This window comes from Lynx rufus, unplaced genomic scaffold (assembly GCF_022079265.1).
Source record: "Lynx rufus isolate CCGP_SWC_20201006 ecotype Redwood Valley unplaced genomic scaffold, mLynRuf1.p SCAF_26, whole genome shotgun sequence".
Classification (NCBI taxonomy): domain Eukaryota; kingdom Metazoa; phylum Chordata; class Mammalia; order Carnivora; family Felidae; genus Lynx; species Lynx rufus.
In genome coordinates, this window is record NW_025814841.1 from 13,251,995 (window position 1) to 13,274,256 (window position 22,262).

A 22,262-nucleotide genomic window follows, 5' to 3' on the forward strand; every position below is an offset into this window, starting at 1 on the left:
AACAAAGACTAGTAATATGTATGTTCAAGAATGAGAACACAATATTAAAAAGGCATTTAAAAATCAGTAATATCAGTGATATATCCACAAAAATACCAGTAAGATTTTCATGGAAAATTTTCACTTGAAAAATGGATTCTAAAATTTATATAAAAGTTGAGAGCTCTATGCCTAGTGACATGATTGAACCTAAATATCCAGATTGGTCTCTGGAATTCTTCATGTTTAATTCTTAATGCCGAAAACATCTAAAAACAATTAAAGATGCATATATATATATATGCATCTTTATATATATATATATATATATATATATATATATATATATATATATATATATATCTCCCCAAAAGTTAGTAAGATTAAAGCATTTTTCAACCACAAATATAAGAGAAGGTATGGCAAGTCACATTTTCCAAAGGTGAGTATAATTTCTTCCATGCCACAGATCTGCAATGTGACCTCAATATGTTGTGAGAATCCCAAATCTCACAGAGATGCTACGTATAGGTCCTCCTGCCAGCAGCCCCAGCTAAGTGCAATGTGGCTTGCAATACATACTGACCCAGGTACCAGACATTTGTGTCGAAGAGCTTAGAGAACATGCCACCTACCAGCCATTTGTGTCCTTCCTTAGCAGCTCAGACTTCCCAGACGAGACCCCAGACATTCTGGAACAGACAAGCACTTCCTGTTGAGTCCAGTCCAAGTTCCTGACCCACAGGATTTTTGATTCTAATAAAATTATTGTTGTTTCGTACCCCTGGATTAGCGGTGGTGTGTTAAGCAGTAACAGTTGATGGGAACAGCTGTATTTCAGCAAGTAGCAAGACTACTGAAACTGTTTTTGTCCTGAAACTGTATGTCAAAGCTGGAAACTTCAGTGGTTCTCACAGACTTTAGGAGTCAGGGCTCACCCAAGGTGGGAAATATGATAGGAAACTCTCAAACGTTGAGTTGAGAACCTCAGTGTAAAAAGGAAGCAAAGTTAAATATACTCATGCCTCTATTCTCAAAGAACTATTTTTGCCCTGTTTCTGAGCACATAAAGGAAAAAAAAAATCCCTGAGAGGTTGTATTCTCAAGCTAGACTTACATGGATGTATAGTCAAAAGTTGAGGTCCTTATGCTTCAGGAAAGGTTTAAGTGATTCTACATTCTTACTTAATGTGCCTACAGTGGTGATACAATCCTCTTTGAAAGACTGCACCTTTCTCCTACAACCATTTTTTAATTTTAATTTTCAAATAATTAATAATTAATTTTCAAATAAAATTGAGCAGTTGGAACTTCTGTTCCCAATTATAATTAAGCAATACAGATCAGAGCTAACTTTCATCTGAAACAAAAATTCAACATCTATCAAAGCATGGTTTCAAACATTGTATATTAGGCAGCACAGGACATTGACTCCCGGGGAAGAAAATTTTGAGGTCAGGGCTCTGAATGCCTCAGCTTACAGTTTGGACAGTTCCTAGGCCACAGTGCAGGGAAAGGAGACCTAAGTGGAGAAGGCTTGTACCTCCCAATCAAGATGATGGAGTTGAGTATCTGGTGAGGCCAAAACAGCTACAGTTCATAGGAAGGAATGCCAGACCAGAGAATACTGCAGAGTGAGGGTTCTGCATAGACATAAAAGTTACCTTTTCAAATTTCAGCTGAGTGCTGATCAGTGAGTGTGTGTGAGGAAACAACCTGGGTTTGAGAAAGAACTACTTGGAAGAAGCAGACGGAACAATCTATGGGGCTAACACAGGGTCATTTTTAGTTTATGTTCTACCAGCCAAAGTGGAAATACATCATAATTCAAAGGGCATTGGTTAGAATAAACACAGTGTTTTGGGTCAGTAGTGGGGAAAGATTAATAGACTACAGGCTGTAGTCCTGCCTAACAAAGCTTAAAAGTAAAGCTGGAAAGGGATTAAATTGTTTCCAAGTAAGAACTGCGTTCCAGTAACAACTGCACTCAAGAATATTATAGGAACACAAAAATTTCTAGCATCCAACAAGGTAAATTTCAAAATGTTGGGCATTCAATAAAAAAATTTGCCAGGTGGTCAAAGAAATAAGGAAATACAACTCACAGGATGAAAAAAAAAATCAGTCAATAGTAATAGACCCAGAAGTGACACAAATGATATAATTAGTAGATAAGAATGATAAAACAGTTATTACATTTATCTCCTAAATGTTAAAGAAGGCAGCCAGAAGGAGGAACATGTTAGGGAAAGGAATGAATGATATAGACAAAAATACCAAATTGAACTTCTAGATATAGAAAAAAATTCTGAGGGGTGCCTGGGTGGTTCCGTGGGTTGAACGTCCAACTCTTGATTATAGCTCAGTTCATGATCTCATGGTTGTGAAATTGAGCTCCGCATCAGCCTCCGTGCTCAGTGTGGAGCCTGCTTGTGATTCTCTCTTTCCCTATCTCTCTTCCCTTCCCTGCTCAAAATAAATAAATGAACTTAAAAAAAAGAAATTTCTGATATGAAAAATACATTGGATGGGGTTAACAGCAAAAACTATAAATTAACTTGAATATAATGCAATGGAGCAATAGAAACTATCAAAAGTATACAGAGAGAAAAATATAGAAAAATATGAACAGGTCAAATAACCTAATGTGCATGTGTTTGGAGTCTTTGGAGGAAGAGTGAGAGGATAGAAAAAACATTTGAAACAATAATGACTGAAATTTTTCCAAATTTAACAAAAATCATAAGCACATAGATCCAAGAAACTAAAAAAAAAAACAAAACCAAAACACAAGAAACATGAAGAAATCTACATCATAACATATAATCAAATTGCCTAAAGGTACTGATAAAGAGAAAATCTTAAAAGCAGCTAGCAATAAAAGATCATTACTTATAGAAGAACAAATATAAAATGATAACAGATAGCAGACTTATTGGAAATAATGAAAGGCAAAAGAAAGTGGGATGATATCTTTGAAATACTAAAATAAAAAACTGCCAACCTGGACTTCTATACCCAGAAATAATATCTTAACAAATGAAGATAAAATAAAGGCTTATTCAGTCATACAAAGAATTCATCACTACAGACATCATAAGAAATGTTCAAGGAAGTTCTTAAAGCAGAAAAAAAATAATACTCAATGGAAACATGAATCTACATAAAGGAGCAAACAACACTACAAATTATAAATATGTAGGTAAATAAAAAAAGCTTTTTTATATTTTAAAAACATTTCTAAAGGAAAATTGTTAAAAGAAAATTAATAACATAGTGTCAAGATCATAACATATGTGGAAATAAAGTGCATGACAATAAAAAAAGGCCTGGGAAATGGAAATATATTGTTTTAAGTTTCTTTTACTATATGTAAAATAATATAATTTCCTACCAGCAGAAATTGAAGAAAGCATGACAGCAGGCCACCTGGGGCACTACATGTTATATGACCACATATCCTGGGTCAGTTACTGATATGCAGAAATACTTAAATTATACAATTCATATGTCGTAGCTCAAGCATGCATATGCATTTTGTTCTTGCTAAAACAGTAGTAACAAGGCACAAAACTAACTCAACTGTTCTTACTTCAGTTCTTTAAATGTGTGTATTCTACCAATGCTCTACTAGTATTGCCAGCGACTTCCATAACACACTTACCTTGTATTCTGAGTTATGCTCAACTTCCACACATCATAGGTTCATCAAGAGTCTGTGCTCATAGGGCATCCTGAACTCCACATGCAAGTGGGACTTCAAGGAATGGTGGCGAACACGCATATTGTGTGTATCTCCTCTGCTCATGCACATCCTCCATTATCCAATTATACATCCTTTACAAAAGACAAGTTCAAAGATAAAATTGTTAACAATTTCATGATGTCAACAGCAGAGCATTAACCAGACACAGGACCCTTCTGAGCTTGGGGTCTTGTGGGCCTACACATTTCTCATGCTGGCCTTGAGTGATACATTCTGGAGCTCAGTAAAAAATAGGTGGAAGTATTGGCTTTTGCAAAGGGTTCAGCACTGCTTGGCTACACTTGGTGGGAATGTCCTTATCCATTCTCTTAGTTCACTTTCCTGTCTCTTTGGCCGAGGTACAGAAGATAGTGTTGTCACCCTGCTGGTTGGGGTCATATCATGTGGCATGATGCCGAAGGATGAAGAAAGTTTCTGGTTCCCAATGACCCACTGAAGCCCTGTGTATGGCCAGATGTTTACCTGGGCCAATAGCCAGGGCTTCCACTGCACTTGGTAGGATGGTGAGAAAGCCTTTGGGGTTAATTTCAACATTGAAAATTATCTAATTCATTATACCAATAGGGAAAGTTGAAAATCATTATGATCATTTCTAAATATGCAGAAATACATTTGATAAAGCCAATATCCACTTATGATTTTAAAAAAATTTGTTTTTTTAAAAATGTTTATTTTGAGAGAGAGAGAGTGTGAGCCAGGGTGGGGGGGGGGGCGGTGTAGAGAGAGAGGGAGGGAGAAAATCTCAAGCAGGCTCCACACTCAGCACAGAGCCTGATGGGGGGCTCAATGTCACGACTGTGAGATCATGACCTGAGCTGATATCAAATCGACACTTAACCAATTGAGCCACCCAGGTGCCCCTAAAAAAAAAAAAATCTTTGAAAGACAGATGCAAAAGGGAACTTCCTTAACCTAGTAGAGAATATCATAAAAAAATTCACAGCTACCAAATACTTAGGAAAGAATGTTTAAAGCTTTCCCTTTGAGAATACAGAAAAGATAAGGATGCTTACCATCATCACTTCTATTCAATATTGTAGCATGAAAAAGACATACTAATATTGAGAAGAAAACACAGCCATTTACAAATGACATGATTGTGTAAAAGATAAAATGATGCAGATAATTTAAAAAGAAGTTTAGCAGAACTGTAAGACACAAAATTCAAATATCAATGTGGATATCTACCTCATGCCATGACAGAAGAGCTAGTGCCAGACCAGCCCTTCTACCATAACAACTGGACAAAACATACGAAGCACTATTTTTCAGGCATTGGGCAAGAGTCAGCACATGACCACAATTCCTTAAAGAAGGGAAACACTTGACATGAGCCCTATGTTCATTGCAGCTCTGTCTGAAGCCAATTTCCCCATAGCATAAAGAGCTGAAGCACAAGCAAAGCACATCAGTTTCACTGATCTGCAGAGGCAGATTTCCGTGTTTGGTTTGTCAAAACAGCTGGAATCTGTAGGGCCGGATACTGGAGAGAAGAAAGATCACATTAGGAAGGATCCAAAAATCTGTTTGGAGGTTTCCTCCAAGTCCTTGGCCAACAAATAGACTGGGTATATGCAATGAAAGACTTCGCAAGGCTTACCAAAGACCAGTGCTATGAGACTGGGGGAAGACCAAAGATATTAGAGATTTATCAGAGCTGAGAGATAAAATTCCAGCCCATGTAGACTGAAAAAACATCAGAAATACTTCAGGAATAAAACTGAGACAGCAGAAAGACCACACCTTAAGGGAAGGGACCATTTCCTAAGGAAAGAACTACTCTGGACCTATACAGAGCTTAAAACCAAGCCTGGACAAGAACAGGAGGGGAAACAGAATTTGAAATTTGAAGAGAGCCAATACAGGGGGTCTTGAGAAGCATCTCGGAATTTCCTTTAATCCACCTTCACAGAGTATAAAACCAAGCCTTGACAAATCCAAGATGGTTAGATATAACTGAACTTTCTACTAATAAAAAAACAGACAAAAGAAAACAAACAAACAAACAAAAAACACTTGTCAGAGGAATTTAACATACTACAGGGCCCCTACAGTGTATCATCCACAATGTTTAGTATACAATAAAAAGTTACCAGATATAAAAAGAAACAGGAAAATATGACCAACAGCAAAGGAAACAGTGGTGAAGAGAACTGATCTTGGGAAGGCCTAGATGTTTTAATTACTAGGTAAAATGTTGAAAGCAACTATTATAAACATGTTCAAGGCCTTAAAGGGAAATATGGCCTTAATCAGTGAAGAATTAAGGAATCTCGGCAGACAGAACCATAACAAACATAGAAATACAGAAAACATTTAAATGGGAATTCTAAAAATTCTACAGTAACTGAATTAAAAAAGTACTGAATAAGCTTAAGGACAGATTAAAGACAGCAGAAGTGGGCATCCAATCTGAAGAACAGAGTAAAGGCTTAAACATTAACAGAACCCCAGTGATCAGTGTGATACATTATCATTCATGCAAATGGCATTAAAGAACGAAGACATTGGCAATTACACTTACATGGCGAGAACTGCATAATGTACATAAGTGTCAAATCGCTATGTTATACACCTGAGGCTAATATAAGATTGTATATCAACTGTACTTCAATAAAAGATAAAAATAAGAATGAAAGAATTACAATAGGCCAGAAAAGTTATTTGAAAAAGTATAGCTGAAAACGTCCCAAATAATTTAAAGCCTTGGCTTATATATCTAAGCTCAGCAAAATCAAAGTAAGATAAACACAAAGAGGAGTACATGTACCCCCTAGACACATGATAGTCACAAGACTGAAAACCAAAGAGAGCATCTTGAAAGCAGTCGGAGATGGGAACAAAAAGATAGATTGCAAACAGGAGTAAGAAAAATAATGGCTAACCTCACATAAGAAACATGATGGCAAGAAGACAATTGACTGACTTATTTAAAGAGCTCAAAGAAAAATTACTTTCAACTTCAAATTCTAAGTAACTTGCAAAAAGAAGAGAGGAGACAGACATTTTCAGACAAATAAAATCTGAGAGAAAATATTACCAATGCACCTAGACCAATAAAAAATATGAATTCTTTTTTAAAAATATAATTTATTGTCAAATTGGCTAAAATACAGTATGTAAAGTGTGCTCTTGGTTTTTGGGGTAGTTTCCCATGGTTCATCACTTAAATACAACACCCAGTGCTCATCGCAACAAGTGCTAATTCTTAACACCATTTATTGAAGAAACTTCTTTCCCCACTGCATATTCTTGGCTCCTTTGTTGTAAATTAATTGACCATATATGCATGGGTTAATTTCTGGGATCTCTATGCTGTTCCTTTGATCTGTGTCTGTTTTTATGCCAATGCCATATTGTTTTAATTACTAGAGTTGTGTAATATAGTTTGAGTTCTGGGAGGGTGAGGCCTCCAGGTTTGTTTTTCTTTCTCAAGAGTGCTTTGGTTAAATGTGAATTGGTACAGCCATTACAGAAAACAGTATGAAAAGTTACTCAAAAACTTAAAAATAGAACTACCATATGATCCCCCAATTCCACTCTTGGGTATTTACCTGAAGAAAATGAAAACATTAACTCAAAAAGATATGTACCTGTATGTTCATTGCAGCATTATTTACAATAGCCAAGATATAGAAACAACCATGTCCATCAATGAATGGATAAGGAAATTGTGGTACATGTGTATGCATATCTATATCTATATCTATATATTTATATCCATCTATGTTTAGGTCTATAACTGTAACAACCATAACTATATACAGTGGAATATTACTCAGACATAAAAAATGAAATCTTGCCATTTGTGACAAGATGGATGGACTCAAGGGCATTATGCTTAGTCAAATAAGTCAGAGAAAAACAAAAACCACATGATCAATCCTATATATGAAACCTAAAAAGAAACAAAACAAATAACTCCCCATCTCAAAAAAAACCCAAATAAGCCCCCCCCCCACACACATATATAGACAGAGAGAGAGAGGGAGAGAGAGAGAGAGAGAGAGAGAGAGAGAACAGATTAGTGGTTGCCAGAGGTGGTTCAGGGGATGGGAAAAAATGCACTTGAACTGCATTTTTTGTTCCAGCATCTGTATCTATCTATATCTATACCTATATCTATATCTAAATCTAAAATTCATTATTTTATTTACTCATTATAATTTTTGAAGATCTATCTAGGAGGTTGTAGTGAGCTAAGCATTATATGCTATTGAAGAGGAATGAATCTTACAGTATTGGGTTAGGGAAGATGGATAATAATTAAAAAATAAAAGTACACAATAAGTTTTAATGGCTTTTTAAAGTAATTGTTAAAAGTTTAATCTCTCTAACCCCAATCTCCTTATTTCTGAAGATAACACGGGAGAGTAAATGTAACTTCAGATGAATGTTGCAAAAAATTATTGAAATGTGTAGTTATATTTTATTGAGTTCAAAGAAAATGTTCAAAAGTCAAATTGTATGTATGTATGTGTTTATTTGTATCCATTTTTATTTGAAAGAAGTATACTCATATATATGTACACAAAAATAGAATCATTTATAATTTCATATTTTGTGTAAAAGGAAACTTGAAAGTTGGAAAGGATAAAAAAATACTAGTTCCGTAATATAAAGAAAATTAAAATTGTCAGAGATGTACAAAAGAACAAAAAGTGCCAGAAATGGTAATTATGTGAGTAAATCTAAAAGACAATTCTCTTTGTTTTCTTTAAAAAAGCTAACCATTTAGGTCAAAAGCAAATACATTTTACATTGAAGTTTTATAATGCATTTAAAACAAACATATACAGCAACAATAATACAAATGATGGAGTGGGGACAGATACGTGAATTACACTGTCATAAGGTTCTGACATTTGTGAAGTGTGGTGTATGAATGGGAAGCAGAACGTAACGTGTGAGATGTGAAGCTGAAGTCCAGCTCTGGGATGTTGGTAGTGGAGGTAAAAACTGGAGGAGTGTGAAAGGAGGGCATACAGGGATCGCTCTTAAATACACAATTTTACAAGTACATAACATTGATGAATCTCAGCAATAATTTAAGGATACATATTATTAATTCTAGAACACTACATCCAACAATTGCAGAATACACATTCTTCTCAAGTACACTGAGAGCAATCGTTCAGATAAACTGTATGCTGGGCTATAAAATAAGTTTCAATAACTTTCAGAAGTTTCAAATCTTACAGTGTATATTCTCGAACAACAATGGAGTTAAATTAAAAGGCCATGACAAAAAGACATTTAGAAAACTCCCAAATACTTGGACTCTAAACAAGACAATTCTAAATAAATAACCCAATGATAAAAGAACTCACAGAAAGAAAAATTTTAAATATTTTCAAAAGAATCCTAATTAAAACACATCAAAATTTATGGGACATCACTAAAGCAGTCCTTAGAAGTAATTTTCTAGCTTTAAACGGCAATAATTTTAAAGGATAACAATTTAAATCAATTATTTTACTTTCTACTTAATGATATAGAAAAATAAGAAAATTAAGTAAGCAGAAAAAAGGAAATAATAAAGAAAAGCAGAAATCAATGAAATAGAAAACAAATATGACAAAGTTAACAAAGCCAAAATTTGGTTTTCTGAAAAGATCAATACATTTGAATCTTACAAACACATTTTCTGTTAGGAGGGAAAAATAGTATAACACCTTGGGAAAATTTTGGCATTATATTTTCTTATTTTTATATATATATAGAGAGAGCACACACGAGTTGGGGTGAGGGCAGAGGGAGAGAGAGAGAATCTTATGCAGGTTCTATGTTCAGCACAGAGCCCTACACAGGGCTTGATCCCATGACCCTGGGATCATTCCTGAGCCAAAATCAAAACTCAGACACTCAACGAACTGAGCCACCCAGGCACCCCTGGTATTATACTTTCATTTACAATGTGCACACGCTCTACAAATTGTGATTCTACTCCTAGTTACAAATCAAAGAGAAACTCTTGTAAATCTGCAGTAGCAATGTTAACAACTGCCCTGTTTATCATAGAACAAACCCGGAAATAGCTCCAAAGCCCTGGAGTAGAAGAATAGATATATGAGTTGTGACATATCCATGCACTCGAATATTATAAAGAACTAAATCAATTACAACTATACAGAACACTAAATTTAATCAAAATTTTCTTGAGTGCCCATTAGGTGCCGGGCACTGATCTCAGCACTTGGGGTACATCAGTTAATAAAACTGATGGGATCTCTACCCCTCAAGCAACTTACATTCTTGAGGTAGAGAAAGATAAGTAATGCACATAATAAATAGGCAAATTATATATAAAGTACACTAAAAAGTGATGAATGATTATAAATGAACAAGTGAAGCATCGGTAAGCAGGCTCTGAAATACCTGAGTTGGAGAAACTGGGGGTTAAGATACACGGGGGGAACATAGGACGATGGCTTTTCTCAGTGTGATGCTAAATGAATATAATATTGATGAGCCTTAGCAATAATAAATGACAAAAGTACATCCAGATGCTGTGCCTCAATTCTGCCTTGCTGCAGTGGAAACTATGAAAATCGAAAATCGGCATTTGCTCTTTTCTCCTGATGTGAGGGATTCAGAGGCCTTGTTTTGAGAGGTAAGGGGCACAGAATCAAAGCCGTTTTGATTAATGAGTCACCACTTGAATATAAAGGGGCTATCCACTGGAAAAGCCATTATTATTATGGGTACCCCTAAGAAGGGGGAAAATGCTATCAGTGAACTATCTGTAAATTGCATCCTAATTTCAGAACATTTAGTCATTGTCATATTGGATTAAACTTCCAATGACCTGAAAAAAAAAAGTAAATGTGAACATTTTCAACTGGCTACAAGATATATACCTTTCACCTATATGTCTTTTGCCAGGTAAATAGCTGACAGCTATACATTTGAAATTATATCCTCAAAATATTTGTAATATGTGATCCATCACATGAAATAATTTTCCATATATTTATATATAGAGAGATATATTTCTATAGATATAGTTCTATATATATTTCCTATATCATCTGAAGAACATTTTTGAGATAAATAATTTTATTCCAGATTTCAGTGACAATCTTGCATTCCATTACTCAAAAAGCAAACATTGAGATATGTATTTAATAATGTATGTCAGTTAGCTTTAAGGAAAAGTTCATTCTAAAAATGTGCTGCTATGTAACTATAATTTCAAATATCGCACAAATTAATAAAAATACTTTATGGTTTATTAATTTTCTGAGTTTTGTAAACAAAGTTTTTCTTCAGAAAAAGCATATCCATTTTCTAGGTTTTATTAAGTGGTTTCAATATATTTCTATGGGCTAAAACCAAGATTTTCAAACATAGACTGGAGGTCACACACAGGGATTTCTTAAATGAACTCACATGAAAAATCATTTCTATATATGTTTTAAAAAAATTCACCTTAAATGACCCCTAATGTTCTAGGATGACTAAACAGAAATGGTAATATGCATGTTTGACCTATTACCCAACCAACTGCAGCTACTGAGAGAGCTAATTTGGATATTTCAACCTTTAAAATTTAAGGTAAATAAGTACTAAGTAAGTTTTAATAATTTGACATTTTAATATTTTATTTTAATATATTCAATGAATTTCATATGTTTTGACAGAATCATAATTTCTACAAATGATCTCTACAAATGGATTCTCCCAAATTTCAAGCTACATACATAATCATCTAGACCAAAGATGTTAGCACATATAATTATTGGATTCTAATTTATATTTCAACTTACTACAAATTTAAATATAGCATGTGTGTCATTACATGGTAAAGAAATAAGCATGTGCATAACATACATCTGGATGTTTTAATTTTACATTAAGCCATTTACTTCTTGTTCAATGTCCCTAAGACATTCTTTATTTCATATCTGGTTAGTTTGTACTTCCTAATTTCTTCTAATGTTCATTACTGCCTACAGTGGAGTTTCAAATTATATATGTTACAAGTATTAGAGCAGAAATGTGAGTTAAAAAGTAAATAATTGAGGCATGGATAACATGAGACTCTCCTACTCCAAAAGTGAAGTTAATTGGAAACATTATTTTTTGGAGGTTAAGTATTTGGATAGACACTTGCAAGACTACTTTGCAATAGTCATATTCATACAGGGTAAGTTGGCTAGTATTCATTTTATAGAATATGCTTGCAGAACAACTTGCCAGGATAAGCTATCTTGTAAGAATATGTTCCAGATATAAATTCGGTGATAGAGACTCATTATTCATTGTTCTAACCTTATTTCCTCACTGCAGATAGAGTTTTGAAATGTATTCCTATGTATATGTGGCACAGTATTTTCTACTGGATGTTTAACTAGATACCAAGGTGTAGAGTTCCAGAAATTTGAATGTATGTTTCAAACATCTGGAGCTATACATATGGGCAATATACAGCTGTGTTTATTTCAATGATTACACATTTACATGCATACAATACATTTATTTAAATGTATAATCTCTTATATATGTGAGAATAGTCAAACAAATGCATTTGCTGTACTTGTTTGAATATGCAATTGAAAAAGAATTCAAATAAATAATTCACCACTTTTATTTAAATCTTACAGTATTTATTTATGTAACATACTTATTAATATACAATCATAGCTCTTTCTTTTTAATCTAAAACTAAATATTTTTAAAAGATTAAAGAAACATAATGGTGATCATGAGTCATAGAAATCAAGAAATTTTGTAGAGAAGTATTCATAGTGAGGTTTCAGAAGAATTTGAAAATTCAGCAGGACACAAGAATAAAATCATTTGCAATTGGAATGTTTCTTTCATTCCAACAATTTTATCATAGTGGACATTTTAATTGAATTTCAAAGTACTTGTCCAGAAGTATTGTTTTTCCTTTATTATAACTACTGTATTGACAAGATAAACACTTCTGGGTATTGGTTTAATACAGAAGGAAAAAGGGTTACACTATTTTAAAGCCACACACATACAAATCTGGTTAAGAGTATTAAGATAATCTCATTTAACTCTACCTTTATTTCGGGGAGAGGAACTGGAGACCAGCAAATGATTTAGGAGAAAAGAAAAGAAAATTACATTTTGGATTCAATTTCTGGCCCTGATATCCTAGGAGATTTCCGAGACCTTCTAGTTAGTCTATTTATACTTGTCTCAGTCCTTCTGTTTTCTGTACACTATTTACTTTCTCAAGGTTTTTTTTTTTTTTTTTTTTTTTTTTAGCTATGATAGGCTGGCCTAGAGGAAAATGACTTACACTAAAGCAAGAGAAAACTTAAATTGAAAATCGCACAGGTTTTTGAAAGAATTTTAAATTCAACGTACCACAATATAAAAAGTAATGACTGCAGGCACTTCTTCATTTGTTGAATGACTGAACAAATGTAACCTATCTGAGCCTTTTTCATTGTTCACAGGCCTTGGATAATAACATTGGGTGTTGAGAGAATTACAGGATTAAAAGGTATAAATCATTCAATTGTCGAGTGCTTTCCAAATAATAACTTCGTATTTCATTCCCATTTGGTAGACGTGAAAACTGAGTACCTGGACATACCTCCAAAGCTTTGTTGTTGGTCATGTTTCAGGAATCACCTTTCCTAAACTGATTCATCTTCTGTGAAAAGCTTGAATCTGCAAACAATGTTGTTTTCAGAGACAGTCCATGCTTCCCCATGGGATGCTCCCCGGAGATTGGGGATGGGAGTGTGTGTGCGTGTTTAGCTGGGAAGGGTTCAGTAATGGAAAGAACATAATTTTGTCTTTCATAGTTATAAAACAAGTCATAGTCCTTATTTTTAATTTCTATGGTCATTTTGTGAGTCAGGTATTAGAGCTTGGGACTCGCGTCAAAACGAAGGAAAGGCCGAGGGGCCGACGCTTCGGCGACCAGGACCCGCGCAGAGGAGGGAGAGAGATTGACCAATCGGAGCGCAGGCTGGGGACGGGTCCTGTCCCTCTCCGCCAAGCCCCGCCTCCTTCCGTACAGCCCCTTGGGAGTAGGGGGTGTGCAGCCTACTCGTCCCGCCCCTGCCTCTGAGTGACAGGACCGTGGACAGCAACATTTCCAGCAGGACACGAAGTTTGTCGGCCCTTGCCTTGGCTGAGCTAAGGTGTGTGTGTCCGGCGAGGGCGAGGGGGCTGGGGCGGCCCTGCCAGGGAGGCTCGGGGTCCGGGACTGAAAGCGGGCGCACGTCCTTAGCGAGTCCCCAGAGCGTTTAGGAGATGGTCGTTCCTCCCTGAGAGCGGCGCTTGGGCTGGCTGGGCGTAGGGAGGCTCTGGAAGACCGGGAACCCGAAGCTAGGGAAACCCAGTAGGTACGGTAATCACTTAAGGACCCCTTCCGGCGTGCAGGGCGCTCGCGGTGGGGGTGGGGACGGCGAGCACGGAGTTGGGGCGGTGAGTGGGCGTGGCCGCCTCTGTTGCTAAGGAACGAGCGGTTCCCGCCCTGCCAGCGTGTCTGGCGCCGGCGCAGGGCCCTGGAAATTTTAGCTCCACCCACCTCCCGAGGCCTCTTTCTCGGTTGGGGATTGGCTCTCTTGTGCTGTCAGTTAATTCGTGTCCTGTTATTTTACAGTCCAGCACTCGGGGTCTCGTAGTTCTTGTTCTGGCTTTTCTCTGGTGTTACTCCACTCCGTACTTTTACTAGCCTTCCCCTTAATAAATATCTGCAGACCAAAACATTTGCAGAGAAGAGCTTCAGGCAGCGTTGAGGTGGCGTTATTTGCACGGGGTGGTGGGAGGGACTAGGGTGGGATGGGAGGAAAGGATCTTTGCTTGGTGCTTGGTGAATCCCTGGACCCACAGGGTGTTGGTATCCATGTGGATGGCTAGGAAAAGGGGGATAGGATATCTAATTTCTTCTACCTGGAATTATTTTTCTCTCTGCTGTAACGTTTGAGCACAATGAGCAGCTCAAGAAGTTGAGGCAGTTCATTTTTTGGACAAGCTCCAATACATGATTTCCCTTTCCAGTTCCTACTGTGGAAAGTGGGTGATAGATACTAATTGGATCAAGCCCCTCGGCTTGATTGGCCCACATTTAATGATTAACTGTAAGATGGTAACCACAGATAACCATTTCAGATCTCTTTGCTCCTATCATTTGGCCCCAAATGATTGAGCAGAACAAACATTCCAGAGAGAAAACACATAAGGAGCTAAAGTCTACTTTTACTTCCTTCTGCTAGGTTTACTGTATAAATCTACAAGAAGGAAGCTTGTACTTCTTAGAACACTGAGGAGAACCTTGGCCTGTAAGTCAGAAAACTGTCAGGGTTAGGGAATGTTTGTCCTTGGCCAATAACCTTCATGTTTTCTCATCTATACTTTGCCCTTTGTTCCTAAAAATTAAGGAGGAATAATTGATTATGAAAGTATTATTAATAATTTACACAGATGTGAAGTGTTATTGATTCCACTTTATCTTTTTATCTATATGATCTGAATTTGTAAACACATAGAAGTATGATCATTTAGCTTAAAGTAGTTTCAAACCTCCCTTGGGACTTCTCTTATCATCGGGTTATTTAGAAATGAAGCAACTCATTTATTTGTTGTTGATTCTGCGAATACTTCTCGTTAAGTGGTGCCTTAAATATCTTGCATGACACTTTTTCTCCCCCTTGACATCACTTGGTTTTTCAAAGTATATACATAGCCTGAAAGGATTCGGAAAGATTACCTTCTAATCTAAGGATGAATGACCTTCTTGATATCATGTACTGCTTTGAGAAGCTAAAGAAAGCTATTGAGTCTCCCCTTAGAGAAAGACACTGTTTGAAGTGTAATTGGACCCTGGATTAAGACCCTGTTTTGGGTCAACTTCTTGAGGGATAAGGAAATTATTCTCCCCCTTGCTTCATACCAAAGAGTGACTGAGAACATAGCTGGGAACAGAATTCGGTCTTTGTTCTTTCTTCCACATTGCATTTTACCATAGCTTAATTTTAGTTCAGCATCTTAAACCAATCTTTTTTTTTTTTTAACCATTTAATAAACAGGAACTACCAGTGCTCAATAAATTGTTGCTGTCTTTCAAAACCATGTAAACTGTAATTTTTTTCAAATGCCCTTTGATTATTCTCTTAAAGGATATTCTTATATTTAAGCAAGTGAAAAAAGAAATCATTGTCAAATATTTTGCGAAAATGTTAAATTGTATTTTTGAGATAAACATTAAAAACATAAACTTTCTCTTCTATCACAGTCCATTTTGGACAAAGAAAAGCTGATTATGTTTATGCCACTTGAATACCATTACCTGATTCCTAGAACTCTTCAATTTGAATCATCTTTCATACTATTTTAATTTCCCATGGCTAAAAAGTATTGTGATTGGTTCCACTATGGTTTTTTTCGTGATTTCTGTATGAAAATAAAGGCTATAAATAGCCTAAATTTTCCCAAAGTTTATTTAGGTTTATCAATGAAAGTGGGCATATGTGGTAGACATTATCATCAGAAAGGGATAACACTGAAAAGAGAAAATATGTATTGCTTTTTTAATAAATGTAAGAGTATATAGGAGCACATGTCATTTTCCTTATCATTTATAATTTTATTTTATCTATTTAGTATTTGGCTATCCCTTTCTCAACTCCATTTCTGGTAGAGAAACTGATATAAAGATAAATGGATTAGAGAAAGCATTCTACTGGAATTACAGTTTTTAGGGGCTCAATAAATAATCGCTTTATTTTCCCTCACTCTCTTGGGTGTGTAAACAGACAGAGAGAGTTTGCAATATCACCTTCCTTACTAAAGAGCTGATTTGGCGTAGTGCTTTGGATGGGAGACCCGAAATGAGTACTAGTACTTTCTGCCTCCTCCTACCTCCTACCTCCTGCCTCGTCTTTTCTTACATCTTTTCTTCAGTGAGAGATCATTTCAGTTTGCAGAAAAGATACATTTACCCAGAATTAGCAATGAAGTAAAAGAAGGAAAAACTCTAGTATTGACAGGTTTCTAATAGCTAATATCTACCCATTGGAGTAATATGGACCAGTGGATTTCAGCCGCCAGTCACCAATCAGATAACTCTCACGTTGGGAAGCTGTGGATAGGAGTAGGATCTGAGGCCAGGACTATTAACCTAGTGCTCTGATTTTCCACCCTAGATGATCCCTTTGGGTCTTTTGAAATAAGTGGAGGTGTTTTTAAATTATTACTGTGTCTTTACAAGCTTATGGCTTTTGGGACCCTGAAGTTTAGGAATGGTAAGTATTGTGTAACATAGAGGTCCAGCTCAATGAAGAATTTTCTTCCCACACTCCAAGGCCAAAAACATGTCCTTTGAGAACTGCTGTTCCAGTGGAAGTTCCTCTACGTGGAGGCATGAGGCTAGACGAGATTTCACCCTAGTCTTTGTTCCTCTGTGTTCTTGTTTTTGTCGTCAATAGATTAAGCTCTAAGTGTGAAGGTCTTAATAAAAATACTGCTTAGAAAATAGCTATTTTTTGGTATTTTCCAAGAATGACTAAAACAATGTTAATAGAAAATACTAATGCGTATTTTATAATATTTGATATCCTCAAAACATTTCTAACTGAACAGAGAAGGATCTAGAGTCTAAGAACTAAATCTTTTCACACCTGGTACATACATTTAATTCTTTCTTGTATGACAGAAATGTTCAGTATCTTTTTTTAATGTTTATTTAATTTGAGAGAGAGAGATAGTATGAGCATAGAGGAGGGGCAGAGAGAGAGGGAGAAAGAGAATACCAACAGGGTCCAGACACTGTCAGCACAGCATGGGGCTTGATCTCACAAACCTTGAGATCGTGACCTGAGCCTAGACCAGGAGTCAGAGGCTTAATGGACTGAGTGGGCCACCCAGGTGCCCCAGAAATGTTAAGTACCTTTGTGATGATAGAGTGCAATAGGTATATATTTTCTTGAAAAAGAAAAGATGATTTCTTAGCTTCTTAACTTGGAAATGCTAAAAAACGATAGAAAGATAAATACTGTGTACTCAGAGGTTTAACAAATTCTGTTTTGTTGAACCTCCCGTAAATGAGAGGATCTTATATATTTTTCAAGCCACTGAACATGGAGAATGACAGCAGGAATAAACAGAAACTTAGTTCTTCTATAATAGTTTATGCAGTGACATAGTTGTAAAAATAACAGACCAATTGGACTGAAGACCTTAAAATTTTGGCAAAGACAAAAGGAAGAAAACCCTTTTTAATGTATTTTAGATATTAAAAATATTCAGATATTGCTGGTTGTAGACTGATAAATTATATGGATACCTGTGACAAAATCCTAATTGTGGATTACAGTTTATAACCTACACTAGACAGAAGGCACACTGGACTGAAAGTTTTAGACTAGGCTCCAGCAATAGATAAATTATTTGGGGGTGAGGGGGTGATAATGTTCCAGGCATCAAGTTCCTTATATGTGAATATCTAGAATTGAAGATTTGTGGTGTTCTTCCATTTTTATGAAGAATGTGCTTGAGCATTATAATACATTCTCATTATTCACAGTGGTTCAATATAGCATGAATGTCTCTGGGCAGAGGCATATCAGGTTTTTTTTGTTTTTTTTTAAGAACCAGTTTATGGGGCACCCAGTTGACTCAGTCGGTTAAGCCTCCCACTCTTGATTTTGGCTCAGGTCGTGATCTCACAGTTTCATGAGTTTGAACCCTGTGTCAAGCTCTGTGCTGACAGCATGGAGCCTGCTTGGGATTCTCCCTCTTTCTTTGCCTCTCCCCTGCTTGTGCTCTCTCTGTTCTCTCAAAATAAATACATAAACTTAAAACAATTAAAAAAGAATTAAAAAAAAAACAGTTTCTGATTCCATATTGTCATTTTCTAGGGGTCCGTTATCTGCCTTTTCTCCTCTCCTCAATATTCCACCCTCACACCTCCCATACATACATACATTTGGAAAAGAGGACTGTGTAGAAATGATCTCTATAGTCTCTTTCTTTTTTTAAAAATTTTTTTTAGATATTTATTTTTGAAAGACAGAGACAGAGTGTGAGCAGGGGAGGGGCAGAGAGAGAGAGAGAGAGAGAAAGACACAGAATCTGTAGAGGCTCCAGGCTCTGAGCTGTCAGCACAGAGCCTGATGCGGGGCTCGAACTCACAAGCCGTGAGATCATGACCTGAGCTGAAGTCAGACGCTTAACCGACTGAGCCACCCAGGCACCTGTCTATAGTCTCTTGCAAAGCCAAAATATGCTGGATAACAGCATTCGAAATGAATAAAGTGGAACAAAAAATCCCACAAACCCAAGGAAAAGGTAATCAGCGGAAGACTCAGGGGCATACCTGTGAAAACCAAAGAAGAATTTTAAGCTAAAGAACATTTGAGGAAGTTCTTTGACATGTAGCACGTGCAAGAATTCATGGTCTCTGTGGGCAGGAGAACTCCGTATATGAAGAGCAGACAATGATTAGGTGACAGTAGGAAGACTGTAAGGTAAAACAAAAAGATAAGGAAAAACTAAAAATGAGAACTGTATTAGTTTTATATTCCAGCTTTAACAAACTACCACAAATTTAGTGACTTTAAAAACCTCAAATTCATTATCTTAATCTGCAGTTCAGAAGTCTGAAATAGGTCTCACTGGGATGAAATCAAGGTTTTGGCCAGGCTGCGTTCCTTTCTGGAGGCTCTGGGAGGGAATCTGTTGCCTTGCCTCTCCCAGCTTCTAGTGGCTGCTCACATTCCTTGGATTATGACTCCCTTCATCTTCAGAGCCAGCAACATTACATCCCTGTATTTTTCTGTAGTCAAATCCCGTCCAGACCACAGCTAAGAAAAGTGAACTGCTTTTAAAGACCCACCTGGATAATCCACGATAATCTCTCCCTTTTGAGGTTCTTCATTTAATCACATCCACACTCCCTTTTGCCATGTAATCCTCACAGGTAATATTCACATAATCACAGGTTAGGGAATCAGGACCTGGGCATCTTTGAGAGATGCATTATTCTGCCTACCACAATGACATATTGAAAAATCTATATTTGAGGCAGTAAAGAACAGAATTGATATTACTGCAGAAAATTTAATCAGTATGAAAAATAGACTTGAAAAGTCCTCCTAACGTAAATATTGAATTCATGAAAAGAAAGTTGATATGTGGAAGAAAAAGAATGAGGTCCACTCTATGAAAATTTAGGGTTTTTGAAGAAGAGACTATACTATTGACAATTGTTCCTAATGAAGAGAAGACAGTATTTGAAAGAAAAAAAAAGTTATAAGCAAAGAGGTAACAGGAATCAAAACTTTTTTGAGCTGAAAAAGTCATGGGTGCAGAAAGGAGTTACATAAGATGTGACAACTCAAAGAGACACAATATCAAAAAATTTTTAAATTAGTATAATGATACAGAAAAAATGCTTCATATATCTAGAAAGAGAGAAAAATAGCATATTACCGTCAGGAAACAAAAGTTAGGCTGGTCTCAGACTCCTTTCCTATAGCATTAAATAGCAGAAGACAACAGAGCAACATTCTTAAGAGGGTTTTCTATTTTCTTTTTTTTAATATCCATGCAGTTTGTATTTCTTGTGTAATGGCACAGAAAACCACTCCTAAGGTTATAAGGGACCTTAAACTCCACCCTGTTTCCTTTTTTGTGGGGGGTGAAAACCCAAGACCTACAACAATTTATTAGAAGGTGATATAAATGTAAAAGCTATGGCATATTAAAAAAAAAGCTGATAGTATATCCTAGAGTTCTAGAATATTGATGTGGCTCTAAATAATTATGTCAAATCTAGTTAAAAATTGACTATGAATGTAAAAAATTGCTTGCATGAAAAGATCTATAACATAAAAGTTAATTCACCAACAACAATCTAGATGTAAATAACATTTTGTGATTTTATGATTTATATATGCCAGAGATGAAACCTGGTAATTTAAGAGGATGGATAGGCTTTAAAATATACCTAAAGCATTCTTCAGCAAACTTGGATCCATGGGTTTCCCAAATCTGGCTCAGTGCTTCTTTTTCTATGACCCGTGAACCAAGAATAGTTTTTACATTTTTAAATGGTTGGGGGGAAAACAAAACAAAGCAATAATGTTTTGTAATGTAAACACGAAATTCAAATTTTGTTAATAAATAAAGTTTTACCGGAACACACCTACACGTCTATTTACATATTGTATGTGGCACTAAAGTACCAGTGTGGAGTAATTGCAACAGATAGGCAAATGTGTGGCTGTGCTGCTTTGCACTGCTCAGAGCACTAGGAATTGCTATGACAATTATAGTTTGATTTTGCTTCTCAACCTTCAAAGCCTAAAAATTTACAATTTGGCCCTTTATAGGAAAATTTGGCAACTCCTGACCTAAACTGTAAACTTAAAAAATTGGAATTTTCTTTTTATTTCAAGGCACCCAGATTTACTCAGTAATTGCCCTTCAATGTTCTGCTTACCCTAGCATTTCTTTGGTCTTCTATGGACTGGCGTTAAAAACAAGTCTATTATTTTTTACATTTAATCATCCAAAATTTCTCTTTTGCACCTCTGTGCCTTAAATGAAACATATTCATGTGAAGATTTTAGAATTTCATTTCCAAAGACATTCAGTTAAATATTGCAGTACTGTTAGAAATAGTAGCATTTTATTATCGTATGCCAAAAATCTATGTGTTTATAGAGATAAGCATGTACTGTATTTAACAAGTGAGGTATGTATCAATCAGTTAATCGGCAAAGATTTGTTTGGCAGGTACAGATGAATTATATAGAGGAAGTGGCTTTGGAACAAGGTTTGGAAGGATGCCTGTGAATTTAACGTAGATAAGGCTGGGGCTAAGGTAACAAGGCAAAGAGAACAATATTTGTAAAGCTACTAAGCTGTCAATAGGATCACATAGTTGGGAAATGAAAGAAATTCAGTGGCTGGAACACAATTTGGAGAAAAGTAGCTAGAGTTGAGGCAATAAAAACAATGGTCCAGGCCGAGAAAGCTGTCATGTGCTACACAAAGCAATTTTTATCTTATAGGCAGTGAAGATCCATTTTAGATTTTTGTGCTGTAGAGCCAACATGATCAGATCAGTATTTTACAATAATAGTTCTTAAACTTTTCAAATACAGCACTCCCTAAATTTTTTTAATGCTATGAATATACGGTCATGGAACAAAAGTTGCACTGGGCTATACCCACATATGTCCTGTTTATAACAGAATTTTCCTTGAGGAAGGATACATAGGCAATCCACTAATTATCCTAGGAACTTATGTGGTATGGAAACTTTTGTGAGCAGGTTGCTAAATAAACTGAAATAATTTTAAATTTTCAAAAGATTAAAAAGTTGCCTATAATGGAAAAAAAAAATGATCTGTCTGGCTTCTCCTGTCTACACAGAACTACTTTAAGACCAAACATAATGTATTATGTCAGCACACTGCACCAGTGTTATATATGGCTTATAAAAACTTTATTAGAACTTGAGATGATAGATGTTTAGTTATGGATCCCTTGAACATATTGGGATTTTCTTTTCTTA

The 22,262-nt window shown here is 35.9% G+C and overlaps 1 protein-coding gene across 2 annotated transcripts in view; it reads left to right on the plus strand.

Moving 5' to 3' along the window:
* The first annotated feature begins 13,749 nt into the window (after nt 1–13,749).
* TRIQK (triple QxxK/R motif containing) overlaps nt 13,750–22,262 on the plus strand; it is an 85,405-nt gene continuing 76,892 nt past the window's right edge. The window contains exon 1 of one of the 2 annotated variants that reach the window (XM_047088980.1): nt 13,750–13,878. The gene's annotated coding sequence lies outside the window, so the exon portion shown is untranslated. The remainder of the gene's footprint in view (nt 13,879–22,262) is intronic. The other variant, XM_047088982.1, reaches the window with a different exon arrangement.